Raw genomic sequence first — 12,521 nt, 5'->3', positions numbered from 1 at the left:
AATGGTTATAAGAAAATTTTGTGAGCATTCAGTAATTGCTAATTATTATAATTAATTAATTAGCTGTTTATTTACTCTCAGAGGTCATCTAGGACATTCATTCATTTATTTGTTCAATAAGCATTTATTGAGGATCTACTTGGTGACACGTGTTGGTGTTAGCACATTGAATGGTTAAGTCCTCACGTTCCTGGGGGCTGACATTTTGGTGAGAGAATTTGTTAGTTAGGGGTACAGTCTAAGCTACTAGAACAAATAAACCCAACAATACAGTGGCTTAAACAATTAGCTCTTTTTTGTTTATTTATTTGTTTGTTTTACCTTGAATAACACTCTAGAGGTAAGTGGTCCAGGCCTACTAGGGACAACTGTGTCATCCTCAACATGTGGCTTCTACCTCTGGGTCAAAGATAGCTGCTGCAGCTCCTGCCATTTCTTCTGCAACCCAGCAAGCAGGAAGGGGGAAAGGGCAAGATCAATGTCTGTCCTTTCCTTTTAACCAGAAGGGTCTGGTATCACTTTTACTCGCGTTCGGCTGACCAGAACTTAGTCATGTGACCACACCTAGATGCAAGGAAGTCTGGGGACTAGAATCTCTGACTGATGTTTCTAAGAGTTCAGGATCTAGTGGCCTGGGGCACTGACCCCAAATCTCCTAGGTGAGCCAGGCCCATTATGGGTTTGCTTGGGGTATCTCCAAGCTTGGACTACCAGATTTAGCAAATCAAAAGACAGGACACCCAGTTAATTTGAATTTCAAATAAACAATGATATTTGAGATATATTTACACTGAAAAGCTATTTGATATGGTTTGGCCTGTGTCCTCACCCAAATCTCATCTCAAATTGTAATCCCCACGTGTCAAGGGGGGGAACTTGTAATCCTAACCTGTCAAAAGAGGGAGGCGATTGGATCATGGGGGTGATTCTCCTGTGCTGTTCTCATGATGGTGAGTGAGCACTCACAAGATCCGATGGTTTTATAAGTGCTTGAAAGTTCCTCCTTCGCTCTTTTCCTGGCGCCTTGTGAAGAAGGTGTCTTGCTTCCTCTTCACCTTCCACCATGATTGTAAGTTCCCTGAGGCCTCCCCAGCCATGCTGAATTGTGAATCAATTAAACCTCTTTCCTTTATAAATTACCCAGCCTCAGGCATTTCTTTATAGCAGCGTGAAAATGGACTAATACACTATTCATTTTCTATTTGAAATACTGTTTTTTATTTGTCCTTTCTACTAAAAGCTCTCCCTTGGATAAGGCCCAAATCCGCTTTTCCTGGGTGCCCCATTCCATTCCAGCTCTGCCTCTGAAGCCACATGGGACAGATGTATACTCCACTGGACTTAGCTATGCACTTACTGAGTGGTAAACGTTGCAAGCAGACACAGAAGGCTCAGGTGATGGGCACCTGCCTTCTGGGGCACAGCAGTCTGGATGGGCAGCTGTGTCTTTCCCAGGAAGGTGCATTAAACAGAGGCCCACACTTTGGCACATGGGAGCCCAGAGGCTTCCATCCCAAGGATTTAACTTCAATAGGCAGAGAACTGCCTGGGAAGGCTTCTTGGAGGAGCTGAGCCTGGAGCCTGGAGTTCCCGTGTGGTGCTAGGGCAAGGCCCAAATCTCAGAATCACTCCAGCCAGGGGGCAAATCCCAGCTCTGTTCCTTTCTCCTTGCGTGACGTGACTGTGGGCAAGTCCCTTACTATGCAAGTCTGAGTTTTTCTCCTCTGTAAAATGAGGATCAGAATAGAACTCACCTCACATGGTGGTGGTGAAGATCAGTTGAGACAATGCTTTTATAATGCACCTGAGACATGTTTATCTTGCAAAATAAGTTTCAGATGGCTATCTCTTGGTGTGTTGTTAATATTTTTACTGGGTCTCTGAAGGGAGCAAAGGATTGGGGTTGCTATGTGGGAGGCAGAAGACTTTCAGAGCAGGATAGGGGTGGGGGGAGAACAAAGGTGAAGAGGTAAAAGGGTTTGGGGTCACCACCCTGGGCACCCCGAGGCTGGGCTTGGCATGGCGGGTGGCCAGCTTGGGGACAGATCGGAGCCAGCAGGACACCTAAAGGCCAGCAGCGCCGTTCCTCCCCTTGTCCCTTCGCCTTGCCCCTGGGCGCCCCTCTTGCTCAGTCCCTTGTGCCTCTTGGTTTCCGAGCCTTGCTCTGGCCCAGCCCACCGCGGCCACGGCCACAGCCACAGACACGCTGTGGAATTTCCAATTTTCAGCTAATGTGCAGGTCGTGACAGAGGCTCAGAGGCCCTGGTCGGACATAATGGCAGAAGAATTGTAAATGTCGCCCTGAGTGAATGGCAATGAGGAAGGGCGGGGAGGGGACATTTTCCATCGGCTGCGGCACCGAGCCCGGGAATACATTTTCTCTCGGAGTGTGTCGCATTAGATTTCCAGAGGTGCTCAGGCTCCAGGTACATGTCATTAGTAACAGTTTGGACGATAATGAATCCTTTTATTTCTTTTCCTCACAGCTCATGAATACATAACGAGGCCGCGCTCAGGCGCATCTGGCCCGGCCAGCGCCTCCGCCACCTAATCTCGTCCATGCTCCAATATCCAGGCGGCCCAGCTGGGGCCTGCCTTAAAGGAGCCGCTTCCCTTTCCTGCCTGGGGATGCCAGGCCAGCCTAGCACCAGGCACCACCGAGACCCGGCCATGAAGGGGGATGGCAGACCTGGGGAAGGAAGAAGTCCTAAGACTCTGGATTGCAGTGTATCCAGCAGGTGCTCAACAATGTTGCTTAGTGAAAAGTGACTGCCCGGCTGGGGTGGGGCTGTGTGAAGGCTCTACACAGACTATCTCCTTGAGCTTGGCTAACCACTCCACCAGTGGGGGCTTGTGATCCCATTTTACAGCTGAATCAACTGAGGCTTAGAAGGGTAGAGGCTCTGTCATAGGTTTAACAAGGTAGACGGAGCTCGTGCCTATAACTGGCTATCATTTAAGGGCATTTGGCCAAGTGATTCTTGATTCTACAAAAGGGTTTCCTACCAATAATCCAGTTTTTATATGTATCATGAATCTGTTCTATTACTTTCCTGAGCAAATGTTTAGTGGAAACCAGAAAAGTTAGTTCTTTTTAAGTCGTTTTTCCAGATGTCTACAATCTTCTTTTCCCAAGATTCCCTCCTCCCTCTCCACCCCTTTGACCCACTCTGTTTCTCTTCACTATACTTATCAGTTCCTCATGTTATCATATTAAATCTCACACTTGTTTATTTATTTATTTTTATTTATTATTTATTATTATTATTATTTTGAGGTAGAGTCTCGCTCTGTTCCCCAGGCTGGAGTACAGTGGCGCGATCTCGCATCACTGCAAGCTCCACCTCCCGGGTTCATGCCATTCTCCTTCCTCAGCCTCCTGAGTAGCTGGGACTACAGGTGCCTGCCACCACGCCTGGCTAATTTTTTGTATTTTTTTTTTTTTTTTTTTTTAGTAGAGATGATGTTTCACCGTGTTAGCCAGGATGGTCTTGATCTCCTGACCTTGTGATCCGCCTGCCTTGGCCTCCCAAAGTGCTGGGATTACAGGTGTGAGCCACCGCGCCCGGCCACACTCGTTTTTTTTTTTTTTTTTTTTGAGATGGAGTCTCGCTCTGTCGCCCAGGCTGGAGTGCAGTGGCGCAATCTCGGCTCACTGCAAGCTCCGCCTCCCGGGTTCACGCCATTCTCCTGCCTCAGCCTCTCCGAGTAGCTGGGACTACAGGCGCCCGCCACCACGCCCGGCTAATTTTTTGTATTTTTAGTAGAGATGGGGTTTCACTGTGGTCTCGTTCTCCTGACCTCGTGATCCGCCCGCCTGGGCCTCCCAAAGTGCTAGGATTACAAGCGTGAGCCACCGCGCCCGGCCCCCTTTTTTTTTTTTTTAATTGCCCATCACTGACTCTGCTAGGAAGTGAGCTCTATGTGAGCAGAGACTTTGTTTTCGGCCTGATCTCCAGTGCCAAGGACAGTGCCTGGCACACAGTAGGCATTCAGCAAACACTTGCAGAGCAACTTAATCAGTTTCTGTCATGGTTGTGGTCCCCCCAAGGCTGGGCAGCTGGGCTCCACTGGCTTCAGGAACAAAGATTAGTTGGGGGCTGGCTTGACATCTTGGGCCTCCAAATCAGCATGCAACCTCGCATCTGGGGCTCTCTAGGACTCTCAGGCAGTCTTAGGTCTTGGTGGCCTCCTGGACTAGGGGTGGAGGAGAGGGAGCAGGCAAGCAGGGCTTCCTGGCAGGTAGAGTGGGAATGAAAAATTTAGATCCTGAGACATCAACGCCCTTGCTGATGGCCTGGGTCTCTGCACTCCCTGATGGTTCCATTTCAGCCAAGTGTCCTCTGCCTTCCAGAACCACATGGCCCTGATAGCTGAGACCTAGCCTGGGACACCCCTATTGAATGCTTGCTGTCTACCAGGCAACATTATAGGCACATTACAAGCATTAAAAACCATCTAAAAATTTAACCTCCAGAACACCTCTGAGATCCAGGCATGATCATGAACCCCATTTACCCAGATGAGGAATTAGAGGCACAGAGAAATTAGGCAACTTTCCCAGGGACATGCAGAGGTCAACAACAAAGGGAAGATTTGAGCCCAAACTGTCTGGCTTCAGCAATCAGGTTCTTAAAACACCAGACCTTCTCCCTTTCTGAAGGGCTTCACGAACAGGCAGGCAGGAGAAGAGTACCCTCTCCTCAAAGCCTGCCAACCTTTCTGGAAACCCACAGAATACTGCAAAACTCTCTACAATTCCACTTTTTTTTTTTTTTTTTTTTTGACGAGTCTTGCTCTTTTGCCCAGGCTTGAGTGCAGTGGCGTGATCTCGGCTGACTGCAACATCCACCTCCCAGACTCAAGTGATTCTCCTGCCTTAGCCTCCTGAGTAGCTGGGACTACGTAGCACGCCACCACACCTAGCTAATTTTTGTATTTTTAGTAGAGACGGGGTTTCACCGTATTGGTCAGGCTGGTCTTGAACTCCTGACCTCGAGTGATCCACCTGCCTCAGCCTCCAAAAGTGCTGGGATTAAAATCTGAGCAATGTTGGCGTGAACTTTTGAATACTGGGCTGAGGAGGCAGCTCTGGGAGATCAGGTGTCTCGGCCCCAGAATCAGACAGACCTGAGTTAGCATCTTGGATCTGCTACTTACAGCTATGGGATCTGGGGCAAGCCATTTTGCCTGCTTATGCCTCAGCGTCCTCATCTGAAAAATGGGGATGGCACAGTACCACCTCACAGGGATACTGGGAAGATCGATGTGCCGATGCGTGTAAAGCTTTGAAAACAGTGCACACGATGGCTCAGTCAGTGTTGAATTTTTTACCAAAAGTGTGGGGGTGGGGTGAGGGAAGGACTCAGATTAGGGCTCCACAAGACTTCATCACCTCCGCCATCCTCCTTGTCACCACCCCTACCACCACCATTGTTATTTTGATCCTCACCTCAGCCCGCAAGAAGCACTGGCCTGGGACCCAGATGTAGGTACCTGGAATACCTGCCGCCCCGTCCTAGGATGGGCACACACCTGCCTTGGGACGTGCCGACACCACCACGTGCTATCAGGAATTCTGAGCTCCCCGAGGAACTTAGATCCAACTAGGATCACCCACGGTGTCCCATGATCATGGGGGTGAGTCCCCAGGCTCTAACCTCTTATTTATTGAGTACCTACTATGTGCCAGACCTGAAGCTAAGTGATTTACATTTATTACCTCATCTAATGCTCACAAAAAATCCTGAGAGGAAGGCATCAACATTCCTTTTTTATAGACAAGGAAATTGGGCTCAGAGAGGTTAAATAATTTGCCCAGGGTCACACAGCAGGTACAAGGAAGAGCCTGGATTCAAACCTAGATCTATCTGACTCCAAAATCCATCATCTTAACCATGATACAGCACGATGTCCACTTCTTGTCCCTGAGGTTCCACTCTGGCTAAGAAGTCTTCCTAGATTAAGGACAGAGTGGGAATAAATATCCTCTGTCCTCTTGCTGCCATCTGTAACCACTTGCCCCATGATCCGAGGTTTGTCTTACATAGGCCTTATGCAAGGTTTGTCCCATGGCCAGTGCCTTTAGGTCCAAGCATCTGGAGGGCAGACTTGGCCCTGGAAGGCTCAGGAATGTGGGGAGCTGGGCGTCGGTGCCTCGGTGTCCAGCCCTGCCCCTTTAGGTACCAGTGCTCTTGGCCTAGACCTCGCCACCCCACTTTGGCTATTGGCACCTCACACTTGTGGGGAGACAGTGTGGTCCGGGGAAACAGCACTGTTGGGAGAGTAAGGAGGCCTCCATCCCAGCCCCAGCTCAGCTGCCTCTTAGCTCCCTGGCCTTCTGGCAAGTGGTCCGTCTGCATCTCGGCGTCCTTGTTTATTGAATCTGCCACTTCCCAGGCAGATACTGCACGCACTCAGAATGAGGCTCAGTAGATGATGGAACTCAGTAAGCTTGGAAGCTCTCAGTAAACATTAAGCGATTGATATGGTTTGGATCTGTGTCCCCAAATCTCACATTGAAATGTAGCCCCCAGTGTCACAGGTGAGTTCTGGTGGGAGGCGATTAAATCGTGGGGGTGGATTTCTCATGAATGGCTTAGGACCATCCCCTCGGTGCTGTCCTTGCAATAGTGACATCTCCTGAGATCTGGTTGTTTGAAAGTGTGTGGTGCCTTCTCCACATCCCTTGCTCCTGCTTTCACCAGGTGACGTGCCCACTCCCGCCTCACCTTCTGCCATGAGTAAAAGCTTCCTGAGGCCTCCCCAGGAGCCGAGCAGATGCCAGCGTCATGCTTTCTGTACCGTCTACAGATGCCAGCATCATGCTTTCTGTACCGTCTACAGATGCCAGCGTCATGCTTTCTGTACCGTCTACAGATGCCAGCGTCATGCTTTCTGTACCGTCTACAGAACCGTAAGCCAATTAAACTTCTTTTCTTTATAAATTATCCAGTCTCAGATATTTCTTTTTTTTTGAGACAGGGTCTCACTCTGTCACCCAGGCTGGAGTGCAGTGGCACGATCTCGGCTCACTGAAACCTCTGCTTCCTGAGTTCAAGCCATTCTCCTGCCTCAACCTCCCTAGTAGCTGGGACCCCATGCATGTGCCACCACACCTGGCCAATTTTTGTAATTAGCCAGGCAGTTTTTTGGTAGAGGTGGGGTTTCACTGTGTTGGCCAGGCTGGTCTCAAACTCCTGGCCTTGAGTGATTCTCCTGCCTAAGCCTCCCAAAGTGCTGGAATTACAGGCATAAGCCACCGTGCCCAGCTCAGTCTCAGGTGTTTCTTTAGAGCGATGCAAGAATGGCCTAACGCCACTATGATTTCAATCAGAATTATTCTTTGTTTTCCTCCTTTTCATGACGTATTTGTGCAGTAGCCCATTCATTCAGGGCCCTGTGAACAGAGTCCTTGCTCGCCTGCCTCTGTGTTCACTCTCTCCTCTCTTTAACCCATTTGTTGAGAGTTGCCCTCGTGACTCTCCTGATAGCCCATCTCTAATCGTGGCACTGCCATCTTTACGAACTTTCGATGGTTCCCTCTTGCTTCCAAGACAAAGTCCAAACCGCTTACCTTGACATTCAAAGCACTTCAGAAACAGTCTTGAACCTCCCTCCTCACTGTCCAGTCTGAATTCTTACCCTGCCCAGGAGAACCTTCTGTTTCCCCAGAAGGCACCCACCCAATGCATGGGTGTCCTGCCACCTTGCTTTTGCTTCTGCTGTGTCCTCTGCCTGGAATGCCTTCTCCACCTTCTCTCTCTCTTGCTCCAGCTTGAGTTTCACCTCCTCCCAGGGAGTCGCTTTCTTCACCAGCCTCTCTAAGCCTCTATTTTCTCATCTGTCAAGTGGACACTCACCATGTGGCATTTTCTTGAACACCAAATGTTCTCCAAGCACAGTAAGTGCTTTGAAAGTGGTGCCCACTGTGGGGTTTCTTCTTTTGATCCTCCCAACCTGCCAACACAGAGTGGGCCATACTGGGTAGCAACAGTGAAGCCCCTTGGACACCCCCATGGTGTGGACCTCCATCCATGCTCCCTGCACAGCCCATCCCAGGCTCCCTGTTGACTTTGGTACACGACGGGGCTTCCTTGACTGGCCTGGAATTTCAGGCTGAATTTGATGTGACCTGTCCTTAAGGGCTGGCCTCTAAACCACACCATATTCCCACTGAACTCCCAGTGCCCAATGACCCCTGGGAGGTGGACGCAACCTGGCTGGGCCATTGCCCGGGGCCACCATCGCCAGCTCCTGCCCAAAGCTGCCTCCTGAACTAATTCCATAATCCTGCCTCCTGCCTGGCCCCAGCGGCTCAGGAAGGGTTTGCTGGTCTGCTCTGATCCCACCTTCCTGCCCAGCCCGGATCTGCGGCCCCTTGGCCCCTCACCCGCCCATGCTAGGGCCCTGCTGAGATTCTGAATCTCATTTAGAGCCCCTGCTCCACTGGCTTTGCACCCCTGCCCCCATACCTCCAGCTAGGCCCTGTAACAGGATCCAGATGTTTGTTCCCCTGTCCCCAGGGTCCCTGGCATAATCCGTGACAGTTGAGGGGGCCAGAAGGGGCAGGCACAGCTGCAAGGACTGGGGCATGGAGGACAGAAATGAGGTAGGAGCCCCACTGTCTAGGGTCAGCGGAGGGATATACAGACACACCCAAACCCAGGTACCCCCTGTCCAACCAACTCTACCTTTTCCAGAAAGCGTCCTCTTCTCTCTAGTTGAGGGTGAGAGTGCCCACGTGTGCTGGCTGTGTGACCTTGGGTGACACAGCCTCCTCTGAGCCTCTCTGATCCTTGTCTTCCTCACCTGCCGGACCAGCTAGGCTATCCCAGCATCGCTCCAAGACCAGTAGGTGGGGGCTAGTTTGGCACATGGTAGGACTGGCACATAGCAGGTATTCACCAAACACTCTTGGGCAAGTCACTTCATCACTTGGAACCTCAGTTTTCTCATCTGTAAAATGGAGATGATAATCGTGCCTACCTTTCAGGGTTCCGGGGAGAACTGGCATGTAGTAGGAGCCTGACAAAGGGCAGATGCTTCCCTCCTGCCTTCCAGGGTTGCAGGCCAGCACCCACGCAGCCAGAGGTGTGGCAGCCCATCTCCCGGAGTCTGTAAGAAAGGCCTGGCCTGCCTTGGGAGCTGCTCTCCCAGTGGAGAACTCAGGGCAGAGAGACCCGGGTTCTAGTCCCAGGCCTGCCTCTAGACAAGCCCCTTCCCATCTTTGGGCCTCAGTTTCTCTATCTGAAACATAAGGCCTGTTGGGTTCCTTGCAAGCTCCCAGAACACAGTAGATGCTCACTAAATGCCTGTTCAGTGATTTTCAGAAGGCTCTCCATCCTTTTCTCTCTTTCTTCCATCCACACCCGCCGATCTTCTCCTTCCCTTGCTGTTTCCCAGGTGACTGAGGCACCCCTTGGCCTGACCACCCTTCCCAAAGCAGCCCCATCAGCACTGTCCTGCTCACCAGTCCATCACACACTCAGCCGAGGAGGGAGCGAGGACCAGGGGAGGGGCAGAGAGGGCAGGCCCAGAGGACCTGTTGGCCTCCCCAGCCCCCTGCAGATGTAGGATGGATCTGAAGCGGGGAGAGGGAAGACTTCCACATCAACTCTTTACAGGAGAACTCTTTTCTTTGATTTTAATATGCAACAAATTCTTCATTCTTTTGGTAATAATTCAAACAAGACAGGGAGACAAACCCTTCACCCAGCATTGAAATGAGTCTCTCTGCCTAACTCCAGCCCTGATATCACTGCTGGTTACTCTTCCAGATATCCTTCCATGCACACAATATATAAATGCACATGCAGAAATACAGCTTTTGGAGGGTCACTGTATTGGATAGTATTGTATGTAATTTTCTGCCATCTCTAAATGTTACTCACTGTATCTTAAAGATCTTGAGTTATCGGTCCCTGTAACTCTAATTCATTTTTTAAAATTCACTCCTAATTTTTACTCCATGAACGTTTATTAAACACTCACTAAGAGCCAGATGTAGGATATGAAGATGAATAAGATCTAAACTCTGCTTTCAGGGAACTTACATACTAGGAGGGAAGCCAGACATCAAAACTAGGCATTTAAGTACCTGGGGATTGAAGGCTGAGAGGGAGGGATGTCATATGTTGGGGGAGGAGGGAGTTAGGCCAACCTGGCTGTGAATGGAGAGGGGGCGGGACAGAGAGTGAAGGATGGGCTAGCAGGAGTTTTGCAGGTGAAGAGGAAGAAGCGTTTCAGATAGAGGTCACAACATGGGCAAAAGGGTGGAGGCGTGAAAAAAATGCAGATTCGGGAATCACAGTGGCCCAGTCTGGCTGGTGCCTGTGGTGCACGGAGGGAAACAGGAGCAGGTAAGGCCAGGAGCTTGGGTGGAAAGGGCCCGGAGAACCAGAATTTCTAAAATTCTGTTGTGTGTTCCCTGGCAGGTGTTGTTCCAATCTTTATCTACATTAATATCGTCAGTCCTTTCAACCATCCTGGAAATGTATTGTCTCTGTTTTAAAGATGAGAAATCAAGACACAGAGAGGTTAAGAAACTTTCCTGAGAACACATAGCTGGTAAGTAGAAGAGCCAGGATTCAAACTGTCTGTGTGTGTGTGTGTCTTTTTTTGTTGTTTTTGAGATAGAGTCTCACTCTGTCACCCAGTCTGGAGTACAGTGGCATAAGCTCGGCTCACTGCAACCTCCGCCTCCCTGGTTCAAGTGATTCTCCTGGCTCAGCTTCCCGAGTAGCTGGGATTACAGGCAATTGCTATCACACTCTACTAATTTTTGTATTTTTAGTAGAGACGTGGTTTCACCATGTTGCCCAGGCTGGTCTCAAACTCCTGACCTCAAGTGATCTGCCTGCCTCGGCCTCCCAAAGTGCTAGGATTACAGGCATGAGCCACCGTGCCCAGCCTCTGTGTGTTAAATCGCTTCATTTCACTTACAAAGGAGATGGGCCCCCTGGATGCACATGTGGCTGGTGAGTCCCTAGAGAAGGGGAGAAGGGGCAGGGGCATCTACCTGCTGGGACCTTGAAGGCATGTAGCAAAAGCTGCTGATTCAGGACCACAGAAGGGCCTAGCAGTCAACATTGGAGAAATTGGGAAGTGGGTGACTTGTTAAGGGATGGTATCAGAGGAAGTGCTAGACAAGAAGGGTGAAGAGGATGATGGTGACCATGATGTAGATCTATGGTTTTTGTACCGGAGTTTGCGATAAGCATCACCAGGAGGGCTTGTTAAAACATAGCCTACTGGTCCCCATTTCCAGAGTTTCAGATTCAGGGGATCTGGGGTGAAGCTGGGTAGTTTGCATTTCTAGCAAGTTCCCAGATGTTGCCGTTGATGGGAGCCACTTTGGGAACCACTGGTAAAGCTGAAGGAGGAGGAGACAGGCTCATAAGGGGCTTCACACAGCACCTGTGCAAAGCCTTGGGACTCTGGAGCTACTGTTATTCCATTTCCAGGGAGGGATTTAAGGCTCACAGAGGTTGAATGACTTGCTGAGACCCCTACCACAGTCAGGGTGTTCTCACCCCGGAGTGCATGATTTCCCACTCTGGAAGATTCTGCCACAGGGCCTTTGCACTGGTGGTTCCTTCAGCCAGGGAATGCCTTTCCCAAGCTTCTAGGTGGCTGCCTCTTGGACATCATTTAGGTTGCTGTAAGAATGTAGCCTCCTGAGAGGCACTGAATGCAGCCCCGCTAGCCCCTCCCAGAGCCCTCTGCTCCCTTGCTAGGCTTAAGACAAGTTGCAATGACTATTTTCAATACGTAATTGCTCAGCGACTTACCATCTGCCTCCACCTGTTAGAACGTGAGCTCCCTGAGGTCAGGAACTCTGTGCTGTTCCTGCTGCATCCCAGTGCCCAACAATGCTCTGGGATACAAAAGGGCTTATGTAATGTTTGTGGAATAGATCAAATCTTTGTTAATCCTCTCTCTCTCTTTCAGTGAAATGTTCTTGAACTTTTTTGTCTCTCTTTTTGTTTTGAGCTTCCTAGTTCAAATCTCAACCATCAAATACGTTCTTGCCCTTGGAACTAATTCACTAACTTGGGCTCCTTTAAAGAACTACCTGATGGTGCCAATAAGCTTTTATGGGCAATGACAGGCAAGAAATCCGGGTCTAATGCTGTGAAACCCAAGGGTTGCCCAGGAGGGATGGTTCACAGCCTGTCCTAACGAGTACGTGGCTGGTGACATCTACCTGTTTGTACCCTCAAGAGCAATGAGTTCTTTGTTTTCCTTAAATTTTAAGAATTTGTAAATTGTATATGTTTAATATCATGCATTCACATGATTCAAAATTCTAAAGGACAAAGGCATTGCTCCCAGTCACCCTCTCTAAAGGTAACCAATGTAACCAGCTTTTCACATAGCTTCCAGAGACTTTTTTATACCTGTAAAGGCAAGCACATAAGTTTATTCTTTTTTATTTTTCATACAAAAGTGGTATACCATGCATTTTATTTTTTTTAATCTAACTGGATATCTTGGAGATCGTTCTATAATTAATAACT

The 12,521-nt window shown here is 49.5% G+C and overlaps 1 long non-coding RNA gene across 3 annotated transcripts in view; it reads left to right on the top strand.

The window, feature by feature from the left end:
* Positions 1–12,521, top strand: part of LOC116812997 (uncharacterized) — a 40,337-nt gene that overhangs the window by 14,433 nt on the left and 13,383 nt on the right. For all 3 annotated transcript variants that reach the window (XR_004370860.2, XR_004370859.2, XR_004370861.2), the window contains 3 exons: positions 2,487–2,738; positions 6,708–6,916; positions 10,437–10,569. This is a non-coding gene — a long non-coding RNA (uncharacterized LOC116812997). The remainder of the gene's footprint in view (positions 1–2,486; positions 2,739–6,707; positions 6,917–10,436; positions 10,570–12,521) is intronic.

The sequence above is a fragment of the Hylobates moloch genome, unplaced genomic scaffold, assembly GCF_009828535.3.
Source record: "Hylobates moloch isolate HMO894 unplaced genomic scaffold, HMol_V3 SCAFFOLD_9, whole genome shotgun sequence".
NCBI lineage: Eukaryota > Metazoa > Chordata > Mammalia > Primates > Hylobatidae > Hylobates > Hylobates moloch.
This window is presented reverse-complemented; position numbering and strand designations above follow the sequence as displayed.